This window comes from Myotis lucifugus, unplaced genomic scaffold (genome assembly GCF_000147115.1).
Source record: "Myotis lucifugus unplaced genomic scaffold, Myoluc2.0 scaffold_473, whole genome shotgun sequence".
Lineage (NCBI taxonomy): Eukaryota > Metazoa > Chordata > Mammalia > Chiroptera > Vespertilionidae > Myotis > Myotis lucifugus.
In genome coordinates this window covers 569,590-587,223 of record NW_005871521.1, presented here as the reverse complement: position 1 = coordinate 587,223, position 17,634 = coordinate 569,590, and positions in this window count along the sequence as shown.

The following is a 17,634-nucleotide window of genomic DNA, read 5'->3' as shown; positions in this document are numbered from 1 at the left end:
ACGATACTGCGGGGAGGGGGCCGAGGATTAGGTGCTTCCCGGTCTCTCTCACAAACACGACTCCGCTGGGTTCATCACGGTGAGGACACGGCACCGGAGCGGCCTTCATGACTATTCTCAGATTCATCAGTAAGAAGTGCAATTGTGCGGGGGGGATGCAGAACGTAGTTATTATAGAAATGTCTGAGGAACTGTTGCAGGTAATCTTCAATTCTGTTGAAAGTGAGTAAATAAATCAGTGTTTGTAACTGCTGGTCTTGGACTAATTTGGGGGAGAAAAAGCTGTTGAGCTGCCCAGATAAGCATTAAATAATAACCAATAAAATAACATCTTAAACGGTAGTAAATATTGGCCCGGAGTGAGGCTTTTACCTTGTAACAAATATTAAAAGGTAAACGTTAGATATATCTTCTTAATTATGACCGTAGACTCAAACTGTTAAAGTAATGAATACAGCAAATAATTACCATGACAATAATTCTGTTCTAAATGCTGTGTGTATGTACACACACACACACACACACGCATTTGTATTTTATCCTCACGTTGACCCACTTGGCCACTACATATGCTGGTACTTATTAATATGGTGATATAGTTAATGACCAGAACATTTTTTAATTAAATACAGAACTTACTTTTCATGGAATTTTTCAAATATTTCTCATTTGCATAATGGGCAGGAGAAAGCAGGGGATTGGATAAAAAGTAAAATGATAGACACTTCTCTTACATGGGGGGTGTGTGTGGGAGAGTTAACTTCAGGGTGGACATGGCTACCCACCGTGACTCGCTTTTACTAGAACGTTTTCCTTTCAGACTATCCTACGTGGCAGCTCTAGGTCTGAGTTTGCAAGGCCACCCCGCAGGCCTCTCCTGAGCTCATCCGGGTTCGAATGTGGCCCCACAATCGAAAGTCTGTCTCCCAACAAAAAAATGATGAAGCCAGAAAAAAAACACACACACACCACACACACTCTGAAGAGACAAAGCAATCATCAGATTCAGACTCCGATATGACTCAGATGTTGGGATGATCAGACAGGGAAATTAAAATCACTATGATTAGCATATTATATTAAATGCTCTAATGGAGAACGTGGGATCATTCTGGCAATTTCAGCAGAGATGGGAACTGTAGGAAATAATTCAAATCAAAACGATGGGAATCCAAGGCACGGTGATAGAGATGAGCAATGCAGTTGACACGCTCATCAGATGACTCAGTACAAACTAGGAAATCGTCGAGCTTGAAGAGGAATGATGACAAATTACCCACACGGAAAGGCAAAAAGGGAAAAGAATAGAAGAAAAAAATCCCAGTGTCTCCAAAAGCTAAGAAACAACACCAGAAGGTCGAACATTCCTGTAACTGGAATCCAAGAAAAAGAAAGAGACCAGGGCAGAAGAAATCCTTAAGGAAGCAATAGCGGAGTCGGACTCATGTGTGTGTGTTTTCTACACCCCCAAGCAATGACCTCAGTCCTGACACTGTCTACCCGGAGGGCAACAGCATCGGATCCCACAGGGTCAGGTCTCGGTCCCTCAAGGACTGCCCTATCCCACTTCAGAGGCCTGTTCCCAGCCCAGGTTGTCACTCTGTCATTTGTGCATCTGACCAAGGGGCGATAGATAGGTTAAAAAGACCCCCTCCACCTCAGCCCTGGCTGGTTTGGCTCAGTGAATAGAGCGTTGGCCTCCAGACTGAAGGGTTCCGGGTTCAATTCCGATCAAGGGCACATGTGGCCTTGATCCCCAGTAGCAGGCATGCGGAAGGCAGCTGATCAATGATTCTCTCTCATCATTGATGTTTCTCTCTCTCTCTCCCCCTCTCCCTTCCTCTCTGAAATCAATAAAAATATATTAAAAAGAGAAAAAGATCCCATCTTGGCTTTGATGGATTTGCTAGAGTGCCTCATGGAACCGAGAGAAGCATTTGGCTCACCAGACTCCCCGCTGTTGTGAAAGGATATGACGCAGGGACCGCCGGCCGGAAGAGGTGTCCAGGGGACGGTGTCTAGATGGGGCACAGAGCTCCCCCTCTCTCCGAATCTGCACCCCTCCCACCGCCCAGAAGCGCTCCCAGCCCCATCCTCCTGGGATTTCAGGGCGGCTCCATGATCGGCATGACTGAATACATCCTTGGCCATTAGTGATGGATTCTCCTGCCCCTCTCATCCCTGGAGGCCTGGGTGGACTGGAAGTTCCAACCCTCGCCCAGTCCACGCTCTCGGGAGGTCTGGGGTGTGCCATGGCATTTAGCCAGAATCATGCCACATACGGCAGGAAAGAAAGTGGTGCAGTCGATATTCCCTTTTACTTATTTTTAATATATTTTTAATGATTTCAGAGAGAGAGGAACATCCATGATGAGAGAGAATCATGAATCGGCTGCCTCCTGCACGCCCCCCACTGGGGATGGAGCCCACAACCCGGGCATGTGCCCCGACCGGGAATCGAACCGTGACCTCTTGGTTCATAGGTGGACGCTCAACCACTGAGCCCCGCCGGCTGGGCTTCCCTTTTATTTTGCAGAGAAATCACATGACTGCGGGCGGGTGACCATGAACACAGAGAGAGGGTGCTTCCCACAGCTGGTCTCCGGGCGGGCCTTGTGCCAACAACGGAAAGTGGCGTCTTTCACACCTGACCCCGCCCGGGGCCCTTTGTCGCTGGGCAGGGGCGTCACGAAGCTGAAGGATTTCCTCCTGAGCTTGTGTACAGACCCGAAGTTCAGTGCCACCGCCTCACCTGGATACCCACCTGGCAGGACAGCCCAGGCACTAAACCCTCAGCAGCGACGCCAACACCCCTCGCTTTCCCACGGAGCTGGTTTTCAAGTAGGAATCAGGGCTGCGATGAAAAGCAATCCATTCTCTGGCTCCGGCTCCATGAAATTAGCTCCGTAATGACATGCTCTCCAGCTGATTAATTTTTTCCTGGCGGGGACATCTGCTGTCATTTGAACACTGTCCAGTATGAATCTCCGAAGCAGATGGGGACAGCCCGGGAGACGTCGGGTGGGCTCGTGGTTGGAAGTCCTCCTGTTTCTTTTGGATACGCCTGGTGACAGGACAGGGCGGCTACTCGCCCTCCGTGTGAGCGAGGCAGTGGTCAGCGGTCACAGGGAACAAAGGCGTGACCTCAGGGGGGCACCTGGGTCCCACGAGGCCCGGTCTCCAGGCTGCCACTCGAGGGCGCTTTGCTGCGCACAGGCCGAGTGATTAAACACTCGGTGAGCGCCTGGGTTGCCAGCTGGACGCGACTTGACACCCTTATTAATCTTGAGAAACGTCCTCACTTTCATCTGATTAGAAAAGTTTGGAAAAGCCCGGTGCCATGTGTCCGCGTCGCTGCCAGCCGATAATGCCAGTTGGCAGTTTTCATTCATTAACAGTTTTCTTTTTCATTAACGGGCCCGAGTGCTTCGGGATGGCTCTCTGTTGCCGCTTCCCGGGCACCGGCTGCCACCGGGAAGCAGATGTTGCCCGTCCCGGGCGCTGCGAAATGTTGGAACGCTCTCAAGATGCCCCGGTTCCTGGAGCCACCATGCGGTCCTTCTCCTCCCGCGACCCGTTTCTCTCTGAAGCTGGGCCAGGAGCCTCCATACCTTGCATCTCGCTCGCTGGTAGACGTGCATGACGCTGCCAATGTCACGGCCATCGGCTGAGCCGGGCTCCATGGCAGGGGAGCCAAAGAGCATGGATTTCTGGAGCCTAACATCTCAGTCCTTCGAGAAGAAAGCTTGTGTGAGGCACGAACCTTAGTGAGTAAGAGGGGGCCGGTGGGGGCCTCCGCCGTGCAAAACAGAATCCAGTGCAACACGTCGTGGAACAGAAATCTGTAAAATAGTAAGGAAGGAAGAGAGGAGAGACTGGGGGGGGGGGGGCTGGAAACAAGCTCTTAGTTGAGTTTTCAAAGATCGAATGGATTCATTCAGCTACAAAAGGGAAGGAACATTAGTCCAGGCGGGAACAAATGTATTCAGGCATAAAATGCCCCTTTAGCCTGGCCGGTATGGCTCAGTGGTGGAGTGTCGACCTATGAACCAGGAGGTCTCAGTTGGATTCCCGGTCAGGGCACATGCCCGGGTTGTGGGTTCTATCCCCAGTGTGGGGCGTGCAAGAGGCAGCCAATCCGTGATTCTCTCTCATCATGGATGTTTCTATCTCTTGCTTCCTCTCCCTTCCTGTCAATAAAAATGTATTTTTTTAAAAAAAAAAATAAAATGCCCTTTTAGGCATGAGACCTGCATCCAATGAGTGAAAAGGCAGGAAGGGACATTCAGGTCAGTGGTTCCCAAACTTTGCAGCCTCGGGACACCTTGACACCCTTAAAGATTACGAGGACCATCGGAAACCTCCCTTTGCATAGGTTGTAGCTATAAGATTTACCATCTTTGACATTTACACTGAGATAGTTATTAAATATGTATGCATTCATTCGTTTAAAAAGACACACACATTTATGACGTAATGATCTTTCCTAAACTAAAAAATAATAGTAAAAAGTATGGCATTGCTTTTGGAGAGTTCTGGGTTAACAGAACACAACCAGATTCTTGTGTTTGCTCCTACGCTCGCTCCATTGCACTATGTTGTTTTGCTTGAAGGAGGTGGAGGAAAGAGGATGAGGTTTTTAATGGCCTCGGCAGAGAACTGTGGCTATTCTTTTTAACTCCACATAAAAATTCCCCAAGTGGCCGTTTCCTAGAGGTTTGGTGCACTGAGCAATCTGACATGATGCTAATTTAGTTTTCGTATTCGGTTGCATTAAAACCCATGATTTGTCTTGCTCCGTGATGGACCTTTCACCCAGGACCTCATACACTGGTCACTTAGAAAACACTGGTGCTTGTCCTGGCCGGGTGGCTCCGCTGGTTGGAGCGTCCTCCTAAACACCACAATGTTGTGGGTGTTCTTGGTCAGGACACAAAGCCAGGTTTCTGGTTCGATCCCTGGTCAGGGCGTGGGAGAAGGTGTTTCTCTCTCACATCGATGTTTCTATCTATCATCCTATACAATAAAAGGCTCATATGCAAATTGTCACCTTGGAGTTCCACTGGGAGACCAAGAGTTCGCTCGCTCGCTCGCTATGACGTGCGCTGACCACCAGGGGGCAGCGCGGAACATGGCAGGTGACCAGTGGCGGTGGGGTGCTGAGAGAGCGAGGGAAGGAGGAGATGGGGAAAACCTGATTGGCCCTGATCACCAGACAGGCCTAGGGACCCTACCCCTGCATGATTTTCATGCACCAGGCCTCTAGTCTATATCTATCTATCTATCTATCTATCTCTATCATCTATCTATCTATCTATCTATCTATCTATCTATCTATCTATCTATCATCTCTATCATCTATCTATCTATCTATCTATCATCTATCTATCTCTATCATCTATCTATCTATCGATCGATCTATCTCTATCTATCTATCTATCATCTATGTCCCCCTCTCTTTATCATCTATCTATCTATCTATCTATCTATCTATCTATCTATCTATCATCTCTCCTTTTCTCTAATACTAATAAGCATACCCTCAGTTGATGATTAAAAAAATAGAAAATATTGGCTCCCTGTGTTCCCAGATCTTGTCAATGTGGACACATCTCCTTATTCAACACCCAGATCCCAGCTCTGCACCTCCCCCGTCACCTCAGAAAGTCTTCTGGTTTTGAGAAGCCAATTCACAGTAGCAGACACAAGTCTTCCCAAATTCCTTTTTTTTGGCGCAGACACTTGGATTTCATCAGTGATTTTTCTTGAGGCAAGAGCCAAATCCGAACACCTGCCGCCTGCCTGTCAATCACACTTGGAAGAAAAATGTTCCGGGGAAACCAGTGCCCAGAGCAGCGGGCACCTCCATCTCTCCGGTGCTTCTTCTCAGAGACACTCGCCCCCCCTGTCCCCCTCCCCTGTGGGTGCGGCTGCAGCTGGAGGCAATGCTAAGCCCTCCGTCTTCCAGTTGCCGCAGCGCCGCTGCACTTTAATAACCACATCGGCCCCGCTTCCCTCCGGGGAGCAGGTGCTGGAACATTCTGTGCCCCGCAGAGTGACTTGCATGGCAACACGGCCACGGAGAAGCACAGGCTGGGCGCCGGGCTGTCCAGGGGAGCAGCGCCTCGGCACGGGGCACACCCAGCCCCCCGTGTTTACTGCCCCAGGACGGGTGGCCCCACCTGTGACCCTCAGCTTCAGTTCTCACTTTCCACAGAGAGAAAAAGTGGCTCCTCAACGCGCCCCAGGCCCCCAGTAAAGAGCCAACGGGGGTGGGGGACGCGATCTGGAGCTTGGAAAGCAGGGCCCACCTGTGCCTCACGCACCCCGGCTGCTGACACGTATCCAGTTCTCGTTACGTTCACTCACACACGGACCCGCTTGCTCATCCACCGGCTAATTCCCTCGGCAAATATTGATGGAGCTTGTGTGCGAGCCATTAGGCGAGTGAATGGGTTTAACAATGAGTGAGGCTGGGGCCTGTCCAGAAAGCGGTTGCCACCCATCGCAGGAGATCAGACGGTTATTCAAGCATCTTTGACGAACGCGAGAACCACCAGGAGCCACGGGCTGGTGGCGGCGGCGCGCTGGGCACGCGTGTGAATGGAACTTGGAAACGTTCATTGAGGTTTTGGCACCGGAGCCACAATTCCAGGGCTAACGGAGGAGGTGAGGACATTTAATCAGAGTAAGTGACTTCGGGAAAGGCAGAGAGATGGGAAAGCCATGCTGCTTGAACTTGACACTGGGTCCATGGCCAGCTGTGTCTTAAAAACCGATTCTAAGAGATGAAGCTGGAAGAGGCAGTCGGGCCCCCCGAGAAATCCAGTCTTGCTCGGGCTCCCCGATTCCAAACTCGGACGCATTTCTCTGGTGAAATCACCGACCGTTGTTGGCACGGGGTCTTTTCTATTAGAAATGATGCAGAAAATGTTTATCTTCCTTCTTAAGCATTTACAGGAAGATGAGCTCGAGCCACATATCACCTCACCTTTCCGTAGCCATGATGACTAGACGCGATGCTTCATTAGGGAGATGAGCGAGCTGCAGGCCAAGTGGAGCAGTTCCGGATTTATTTACTTTTATTTATTTATCTCCTTGCCCCCTTTTAACACCTTAATCTGCTTTTAGACAGTCAGGCCGAGGAGTACTTTTCTTAAGGTAATAATTTAAATGGCAATATATAGATGCCATCGTCAGAGGGGAACATAACTCCTGGAAAAGGATATAATTGCAGGAGGGTCTTTATAAAGAACCGTGCTGAGTATATGATGACTTTCATCGATATGTCTCAGATTTTAATATTTTTTTAAGTTACAGAGAGCTGTCCTCAAATTATTTTTTAGGTTTGACTTTGTATATCGTAAGCCTCATTTAATAGATTTACGGATCTCAGAAAATAAATCGTGGAACTTAATTTGTTTAATGAATATCTTCCAGAAGATTTTCTTTAATGCATTGAGATAAAAGAGGATGGGAAAAAAACCCAGAAGGAAAATAAATACTTGGGGAAATTTTTCAAATTGCATTACGAGAAAATAGAATTCCTTTGGAAGGATAGCAGACGCAACAAATTAAAGCTGGAAATCTGAGGGCAAAAAATGACTTCGAGAGAAAAACAAGCTTTCTCTCGCGGGTTTTAAGATGATTAGAGGGAAAACAGCTGTTAGGAGACACAACATGTTAATTATAATGTTTAGATAAGAGAAATGATTATCAAGAGAAAATGGGGTGAGATTCCAGCAGTGCGCAGTGAACCGCCCGCGGCTGGCTTTCAGCGGGAGCCCCTCCATCTCATTCGGGCCATTCGCGGAGGTAAGCGGACCCGGTTTTCCTCGGAGCCTGCAAACAGGCAGAATTACACGCAAAACTGGCAGGGCCCGGCGGCTGGAGCGGGGAGGGGGCGGAGATGCGAGGGAGTAACGGCCGAGAGAAAACCCCGCTCTGCTGTCTGCTCGCGGATGGTCTTGGGTTTGGGGAGGCACGAGCCAGAACATTGGGGGATTGTATTAAATGCCACAAGAATGGCCCATTAAACACACTCACCGGGCTAATTAGCACCCATATGGCCGCGGCGTGAGCAACTGGAGACACCATCTCACTTAGCATGCATCTCCTGAGTAACAGCGGCCGGCTAGTGAGAGTCAAGGTCAAATTCTGCATATTCTGCATCCCCTAAATCCCATCAATTTACAGGAAGGAGGCACCTCCACACACAGCACCCTGACATTATATATATATCTGGCTTGGCTCAGTGGATGGAGCGTCAGCCTGCGGACTGAAGGGTCCCAGGTTTGATTCCGGCCAAGGGCACATACCTGGGTTGCGAGCTCGATCCCCAGTAGGGGGTGTGCAGGAGGCAGCCGATCAATGATTCTTTCACCATTGATGTTTCTATCTCTCTCTCCTTCTCCCTTCCTCTCTGAAATCAATAAAGAAATATTTAAAAAATATAGATATAGATATGATATATAGATATATAGATATATAGATATATAGATATATAGATATATAGATAGATAGATATAGCAGCCCTGCATAGATATATATATATATATATATATCTATATATATATCTATATATATATATATAGATATATAGATAGGGATATATAGAGATATATATACAGATAGATAGATAGACAGATAGATAGATAGATATAGCAGCCGTGGACAGGGTTGCTCAATGGGTTGGAGCATCACCTCATGCACCAAAAGGTTGTGGGTTCGATTCTCGGTCAGGACACAGGTTTCAGGGTCGATCCTCAGTCGGGGTGTGCACGGGAGGCAACTGATGGATGTTTCTCTCTCCCTTCCTCTCCCTTCCTCCCTGAAACAATGAAAATATATATTTTTAAAAAGAACAGCTTTATAGCTGAGAAACTGAGTCCCCACAAGGAGGAGAGGCTACAGGGCAGAGGAGAGGCGTGCACCAGGCGGAGAAGACGGGTTGCTCTCCGAGGCCTGGACACACATGCTGAGCCTTAAACGGCTCGTCTTTGAGCTGGGAGTACTGCTCGGGGGGTTCTGAGAAGAGGGGGAGCAGAGGAGCCGGTGCATCACCCCAGCGGGTGGGGCACGCCGCGTTTTTATGCCAAACGTTAAGTTATGGCACCAGGAATGAGCCTGGATGCGAAGGAGTTTGGACATTGCCTCATAGATCTTTTTTTTTTTTTAAAGACCAGCATTATCAAAATTGAAAGCTTAGCTCATCGGCAATAAACCTGTTAAATGTTCTGCAAATCCTTGCACTCTGCCTGCAAGGCAATCATAATCGAATGAGTCACTTACGGGAAGTGCCCGCCCAGGGAGGGCCCGGCCAGAATCAGCATCGGTTGCTAATCTCCTGAAAGCAGACTCAGACGTGAACACTGGTTCCAGGATCGGGGACCTTCTGATCTCCATTTAATCCTCAGGAGGCTGAGTCAGGCCGCGGAGGAACGGCAGTGAACATGCGCCCGGGGAGGTTGCATGGAGCCCTGCAGGGACGCTCCATCGCAGCAAGGCTTTGCTAACCAGGACGTTTTCGAAATCTCGGTCCAGGTTGTCTAACTCGGCTGTCGCGTGGTCAGCTGGCAGTGTGGCCCCAATGTGACTGTATAAAAAATATATTCGTATTGATTTCAGAGAGGAAGGGAGAGGGAGAGAGAGATAGACACACACACACACATCAGTGATGAGAGAGAATCACTGATCGGCTGCCTCCTGCACGCCCCCTACTGGGGATCGAGCCCGCAACCCGGGCACGTGCCCTGAGCGGGAATCGAACCATGACCTCCTGGTTCCTAGGTCGGTGCTCAACCACCGAGTCACGCCAGCCGGGCCCAAATGTGACTTTTTGGATCTTTTCCTTTCCTTTTCCCCTTTGGGACAATGCAGACGTACCCATAGGCCCACAGGGATTGTCTCTAACGTTGGCCACCTCGGGTCCACGGGGCCACTTTCTGCCGCCTGAGCCCATGACAGAGGCGGAGGCGGTGACAACGGGTTCCCTCAGGGGAGCTGAGCCGCAGCTGGTGCTCAGCTTTTTAAATGCTCACTGGCCCTGGGCAATGTTTTGTGTTTACCAGGCGGTTGTGTTTTCCAAATGCAAAGCCCTTTGATCGCTGACGCTCTATTGTTGCGGAAAAGAGGAAGAGAGAAAAGACCACAAAAAAATCAAATCATGATTCCACCTCTCATACCTTTTCATCTGGGGCCTGAGGTCGGTTCTTCCAAATGCTCCGCAGGCGGCCCCAGACTAGCGGATGTGCGGGCGGGCGCCAGCCAGGTAATTACTTTCCCACACCTGCTCCTCTCCCGCGGATCCAGACACCTGCGCGTGCTTTTGGAGAAGGAAAATGAATTCAGGGACGGGGACATTTAAAGGTCCTCATTACTTTAACCGAGAAATAAAGCCATTTAATTTTGCTTTGAGATGTCTGATTGCTGGCCCCTCCGAAGGCGTGTAACTCCCCCAGCGGGGAGCTCTCGTGGCTGCAGACAACACCGAGGAGGGGAGCAGCCACGTGAAATGCAGCCTAAACATTAAATGCAGCTGCATTCCTCCTTCCATCTTGTTGGGTCCCGGCGCCTCTGCCAGGGACTCGACCTCTTTGGACGCCGGGAACTGGAAAAAGACAGGAGCTGCCGGAGGTAGGTGGGGTCATGCTTTCTTGCAAACGAAGCGGCCAGCCCCCGGCTGGTCAGTGGCACCTTTTATACTCACGCAAACAAAAGAGGCTCCGTGCCCAGGAGGGATATCTGTGTTACGTTAACATGAATAGGCAGGCGATCTGAGGGTGCTCCTGGGCGGCATGTCTGGTGATAACTGCTGAGTCATGGCCTCCGGCCTGGGTATGGCCAACGGGCCTTTAATATGTGGTGTACTCGGGTCAGGGCCCCCCCCCAGATCTCTTGATGTTTCCACATGTTTCAACCAAAAGACACTTGGCTCGTGTGGCACAGTCAGCCTGTGGGGCCTGGGCGGCTCTGGGAAGCGCCATGAGGCTTCCCCAAGGCGCACTCGCACACACACCATCTGGGCTCCGGGACTCCGCCCCACGCAGCTCCCGACTCCGCCATCAGCAAACTCTTCCTAAGACAGGTGATACCCCCAGAGCTGATGCAGTGAATTAGCTCCTCCCAATATTTTTTAAAAATGATTTCAGAGAGGAAGGGAGAGAGAGAGAGAGATAGAAACATCCATGATGAGAGAGAATCATGGATCGGCTGCCTCCTGCATGCCCCACACTGGGAACCAAGCCACAACCTGGGTATGTGCCCTTGACCAGGAATTGAACAGTGACCTTCTGGTTCCTAGGTCAGTGATGGCGAACCTTTTGAGCTCGGCGTGTCAGCATTTTGAAAAACCCTAACTGAACTCTGGTGCCGTGTCACATATAGAAATTTTTTGATCTTTGCAACCATAGTAAAACAAAGACTTATATTTTTGATATTTATTTTATATATTTAAATGCCATTTAACAAAGAAAAATCAACCAAAAAAATGAGTTCGCGTGTCACCTCTGACATGCGTGTCATAGGTTCGCCATCACTGTCCTAGGTGGATGCTCAACCACTGAGCCAGTAGGGGGCGTGCAGGAGGCAACGGATCTACGTTTCCTTCTCACATGGATGTTTCTATCTCCCTGGCCTCTCTCCTTTCCTCTCTCTAAAAATCAATACAAATATTTTTAAAAAGAAGCCTTTAGCAGAGAAGTGAAGTGAAAATAAAAAAAATCTCATTTCTGCCGAAAAAAAGAGTCAGATTATTTATATAGAAAGAGAAAGTGAGACTAAGCAAATGTTATCGCTAATGTCTGTTGATCAGAATGGCACACATATAGAATAAATATAATGCAAAGTGAGCTAACAAAAAACCTGTCTATTTAAAGATGAATAATGCCAAGGTGAAATTTACGCACCAATCGTTCCCTAGTGGTTTCTTAATAATTGGTTGTTTGCTGTTGCCATGTAGACAAAAATAATTGGAAGGAGACTGAATTGCCATGTGGGTGTCCTGATTCTAGGATAACATTCCACAGGGCAAGTGTCAACTTCTGACCCTTCAAATGTAGGCAATATTCTAAGAGAATAATATGTTTCTTAATGTAGAATGAGTAATATTTATAAATGGGATACATTACTAATCTTACCATGAATAATGTATACCAGACAACTCAGATATTCAAAGACTATTTCAAACTCAGGCATATTTTTTTTTTTTAAAAAGCTGCCGAGTTTTCAATCCCAGCCATCTACATAAATTATGTTTTTCTAGGGCAAATACACTTTCCAGAAAGTTTCACATCAGCTTGAGCAATTGAGGTTGATTTCATATTTAAATTTATACCTCGCACCTGGCCTCCTCCATCTCTCCTTCCTGACTCCCACCAGGTAACAATGCCCTGGTATTTGGGGAAAGGTGCTTTAGGGAGGATTAGGCGCAGATAATGATTCCATCTCCATGAATTTACAGCTTAGCGTTTCATGTCGCTTTATTTGAGAAGCGATTTTCAACCGGTGTGCCGCAGGAATTCTTAAAACATGCAATACCTGACTGTTCAGTCAGGGGCACTGACCTCTTTCCTCTTAGATTGTCAAATAAGCAAAATGACAAAAGCCAACAGCACAATAGCCACCTGGTGCAAATGAATCCAAAGTATACCTATTTTTTTTTTTTTGCATATACTCCTAGAAGTGTAATTACTTCAATAGTCCCACAATCAAAACTCTTTTAGAATTTTCTAGTGGAACCCCAATCTGTCATTTTTTGTCACCCGTGTGTGAAGTGAACTTTAAAAGTATAGATTTATTCACTTCACTCTCACATCCATCTTTATGGAATATATATTTTTTTTTTTTGCCAAAAAGCTGCCTGAGGAGTTCTGGGTAAGAACTTCCTACTTAAAAACACCTCCCCCAGTTCTATATTTGTCCACCATGAAACTGCTTGGGATTTAAAAATAAAAATAAAAACAACGCTGGTCCACCTTTCCTGCTGCCAAAGGGAGGCCGGGGAAGATGGGTTCTGCTCATCGTGTGACAGGATTTTAACACAGCAGCTCACACAGTCCCTGAAACAATACTTCTCAACTCTTGTGCCTTCGCTTGGAGAGAAACCTTGCTGAACGGCCATTTTTCCAGGCAGGGAAACCATCTCTACAGAGTCCACTCAATAACTCCTCTCGGATTGTCGTTAGGAAAGAAAAGATGTGTAGAACCGGAGCCCAGGAAAGCAGACCGGGAGACGTCAGGGGATGCCTGGGTGGCTGTAGCGAGAAGAAACAAGATGAATGCAGAAGGCGCGACAGCATCAGCTCCACCATCCCTCATTGTCTGCAAGAAGCCGAGGGTTCCCAAAGGGACAAGGCGCGGACTCGATCCCTCCCCTACACGAGGGCAGGGAGAGAGGGAGGAGCAGGCAGACCCCGGCGGATGGTAGGTGCAGAATTAATAAACAAGGGAACCCATTAGAAGGCTGGCCTGGGCACCCGCAAGAGGAGTGGGTCTTCACAGCACCTGGGAGAAGTTCCACATGAACTGGGCTCCGTCCAGGTGGGCTCAGCACACCTTCCCCTCTCCAGGCTGAGCTCCTGGAAGAGTTCCCACTGTGGGTGCATCTCAAGGACACGGGGGGAAGAGGGGGAGGGGCCTTGGGTTCCCCGGGTGCTGATCACAGGCCCAACAGCGGTCAGGTCCTCTGGGTGACCTCCACCCACAAGTGCATTTGGACACTGAACGGATGCTTCACGTGGAATGGAGATGCAGTCCCTCTTCAGTGCATAAGGAGAGTAGACACATAGTCACCCATTTTATAGTTTTGTTTTTTTAATATATATTTTTTATTGATTTCAGAGAGGAAGGGAAAGGGTGAGAATGAGAGAGAAACATCAATGATGAGAATCATTGATGGGCTGCCTCCTGCACGCCCCCCTACTGGGGATCGAGCCTGCAACCCGGGCGTGTGCCCTTGACCGGAATCGAACCTGGGACCCTTCAGTCCACAGGCCGACGCTCTATCCACTGAGCCAAACCGGCCAGGGCCATCGTCATCCATTTTAAACTATTACCTCCCAGGATTTTTTTAAACCAGGGATGAAAAGTGAAATTAGTGACATGAGAACAGTGAAGATGACCATGCTAACACCTAGCACAGTGGCCGGCAAACTCATTAGTCAACAGAGCCAAATATCGACAGTACAACGATTGAAATTTATTTTGAGAGCCAAATTGTTTAAACGTAAACTATATAGGTAGGTACATTGTTATTAACTTAATTAGGGTACTCCATCCCTTTCTCCCTTCCTTCCTTCCTTCCTTCCTTCCTTCCTTCCTTCCTTCCTTCCTTCCTTCCTTCCTCCCTTCCTTCCTTCCTTCCTCCCTTCCTTCCTTTCCTCCCTCACCTTCCCCAGAGACATGGCCTCACGCACGTGTCACACAAGCCGGCCAGGGCTGGATGATTTCCTAGTTGGAACAACTTTCTCCCATGGTTTCCTGCCTCCTGCCTCGCCTTTCTGAATCTCAGAGACTCACGTAAATGAATGTGATGAGCGCGCTCACGAGCCTCCATTTCCTCAGGACGATCGGGAGATCTCTCGAGTGTCTGAGTGTCCGGAGAGCAGAGCGACATGGCCTGGGAGGCCTTGGGCGGCCGCCCGTGTTGCTGCGGGAGGAAATCTCATTCCGCAGGTCCCTGAAGAGGCTCCCAATTTTTATTTCATGAGAAATGATGATGAAGTACCTTTCAGAATTTCTCAAGAGGAACTTCAGCTTTCAAATTAACAATTTCCCTGGGAACACGGGGGCTTTGTCAGAACCTGAGGCTGGCTGCTCGAAAATAGAGCCGCTGCTGTCAAAACCCCGCGCGGGGAGCGGCGAGGTGGGAAGCGTGCCTTTACCGTGACAGCTCCGCACCGCTCCAATGTTTTCGCTGAAATAATTAAATTGAGACTCAAGCCTACTCTAATCCAGGCATATTTTTATGTAACTCACGCGCTGAATTACCCCAGTCCCCAGGGAAGGGGGTGCCTCCGAAGGTGTGAGGCAGGCAGGCAGAGCTCCCCAGGGGTTCCTAAGAAATGGAAGGTGGCCCTGGCCAGTTTGGCTCAGTGGATAGAGCGTCGGTCTGCGGACTGAAGGGTCCCGGGTTTGATTCCCGGTCAGGGCACAAACCCGGGTTGCGAGCTCGATCCCTGTGTGGGGCATGCAAGAGGCAGCCGCTCCATGATTCTCATTGTTGATGTTCCTATCTCTCTCTCCCTCTCCCTTCCTCTCTGAAATCAATAAAAAAATATTTTAAAAAAAGAAAAGAAATGGGAGAGTCCATCTCTCTCTCCCACGTGGGCGGACACTGAGGATGGGCCTCAGGCGGTAGGTCCATCAGAACGTTCCAGAATGTGGGGCCTGATGGACAGGAGCTGCTCTCCCAGCGGGAAGCCATCAGCCTGAGGTCTTGCTGCACCTCGCCGACCACAGGGGCCCTCACATGTCAAACTCGCGGTCGGCGGGCCGCATGCCCCCCTTCCTCTCTGAAATCAATAAAAATATATTTTAAAAAACCCACACAAAACAAGGTCAGGTAGTGAGCCTCAGCGCAGTGCCATGGGCTTTAGCACAAGTGACTCCATTCCGTGATTTGCCCTTTAACACCATCAACCAGTTCTGCCAGCTCCTCTGTGAACGGACGTCCCAAATGTGCCACCTCCTGGCTCCCTCAGCAGCGATGCCCCGGTGACCCATCGGCCCTCCTCGCCTGTGGCTTCTGCGGAAAGACCAGCTCCACCCCCACGTCCTCCCCGGGACTTGCGATCTGTCCTGTCGATAGGATAACCTGGCCTGGCCCGGTCTTCGGCGGATGTAGTTCTGAACAGTGGGTGCCTGCGACACGGAACTGAGACACCAGGACCACGTGCCATGTCCCAAGCGCAGCCGGCGTCTCCTCGGTTAGACCTTCGTCCGCATCGACCGTGTTATACATTCCTCGAGGGCTTCTGCCTCTGTATCTCCTAGAGCCACCCTTTCATGAACACGTTCCCCGGAGAAGTCGCAGGAAAATCAATGGCATCCTCTCCCCAGGGCACCGCTTTCAGAGCGCGCGATTCGAGGAAGAAAACCCCATACCCACATTTCACCCTTGATCGCCTCTGAATTATTCATCGCTGGGAGACACGGCGCCCTCCCCGGAAGATGCTGGCTGTGTCCTAGCAACCTCAGCCCAGGGCACCCACCGAATGCCAAGCAATAGAAGAGCACATTATGGCCAGAAAAATAAATAAATAAATGCTAGGGGAATATAGGGGATTATAAGTTTTGTATCACCTTCCCCACTGGTTCCGTAGGAGGCAGCTAGACAGGCGTGAGCTGGGCCAGGTGCAGCGTGTCTCCAGGGCGGAGGTCCCGGGTGCCTAGCAACGGGCAGAACTACAGGCCCTTCCTTGACCACTCCCCCACCCTTTTTTTTGGTGATTTTGACTGTTTTTTGGTAGTTATTGTTAATCCTCACCCAAGGATATTTTTTCCCCATTGAATTTTAGAGAGAGTGGGAGAGGGAGAGACAGAGAGAGAGAAACATTGATGTGAGAGAGATGCCTTGACTGGTTGCCTCCTGCATGCACCCCGGCCAGGGAGGAGCCGGCCACGGCGGTACCTGCCCTTGACTGGGACCCTTTGGTCCATAGGCCGACGCTCTATCCACCGAGCCCAACCGGCCAGGGCTGTTCCTTCTTTGGACTTCGGAGGCAGACTTTGGAATAAATCTTGTTCCTCCGTTTGTTGCCTATCATCATCATTCATTCGTGCAAGACGCCCGTCTCGCCTTCGCCATCGCTCTTGACTTGTTCATTAATTTTTCATTGATCCCAGTCTGCGAAGCCCGGCAGACAGGCCGATGCCTGGTAGGTTTCCTATGCAAATGGCAGCGTGGGTGTCAACTTGGTTTATGTAAATGGGACTCCCAGGCTCCCTCCACAGCGTGTCCTGTGTTTTTCTCTCTCAGGGCCCCTCTCTGGGATCCAGCCGCCTCCCCTTCTCGCACCCTCTCCTGCCCCTGGTCCTGCTTCCTGGCGGGGTGTGCGCGTAGCTCCTCGGGGTGCACACCCAGAAGGGGGAGCGATGGGTCTCGGCGGATCTGCTCCCAGCCGGACCGTGGGCCCCCCTCCGGCGTGTGTCACAGGCTGCACCCTAAGCCGTCATCCTCGCGTGGCTGTTTGCAGGAACCAGGCTCGTCCAGGCGCTGGACGCAGACTCAGGACCCGTGGGCATGGAGCTGTGGTGCCCCCGCGCCTGTGGGTGTCTGGAGGGCCCACCATCCTGAGTGGCTTGTGCCTTGTTGACTTCAGCTCGTGAGATGCCAGGTTCCCTCACTGAGCCTTGAGGATGCCAAGATAGAGTCCAGGATCGCACAAATTTGGCAAATAGGAGTCCAGAGCCCATATCCATGGGGACTTCCGGCCATCACCCTTTTCCATTCCCCCCCCCCCCCAATCCTTACCGCATGTGCTGGCCCCCCTACCCCCCCCCCCCCCCCCGTCTGCCTCAGAATTTGTCAGTTTTCGCACAAAGTGATCATAAAAAGGAACACTGTACTCAAGTCAACGGACTATCTCTCACTAATTGCATCCTAACAAAATGGTCGCACTGCTAAAAGAACAA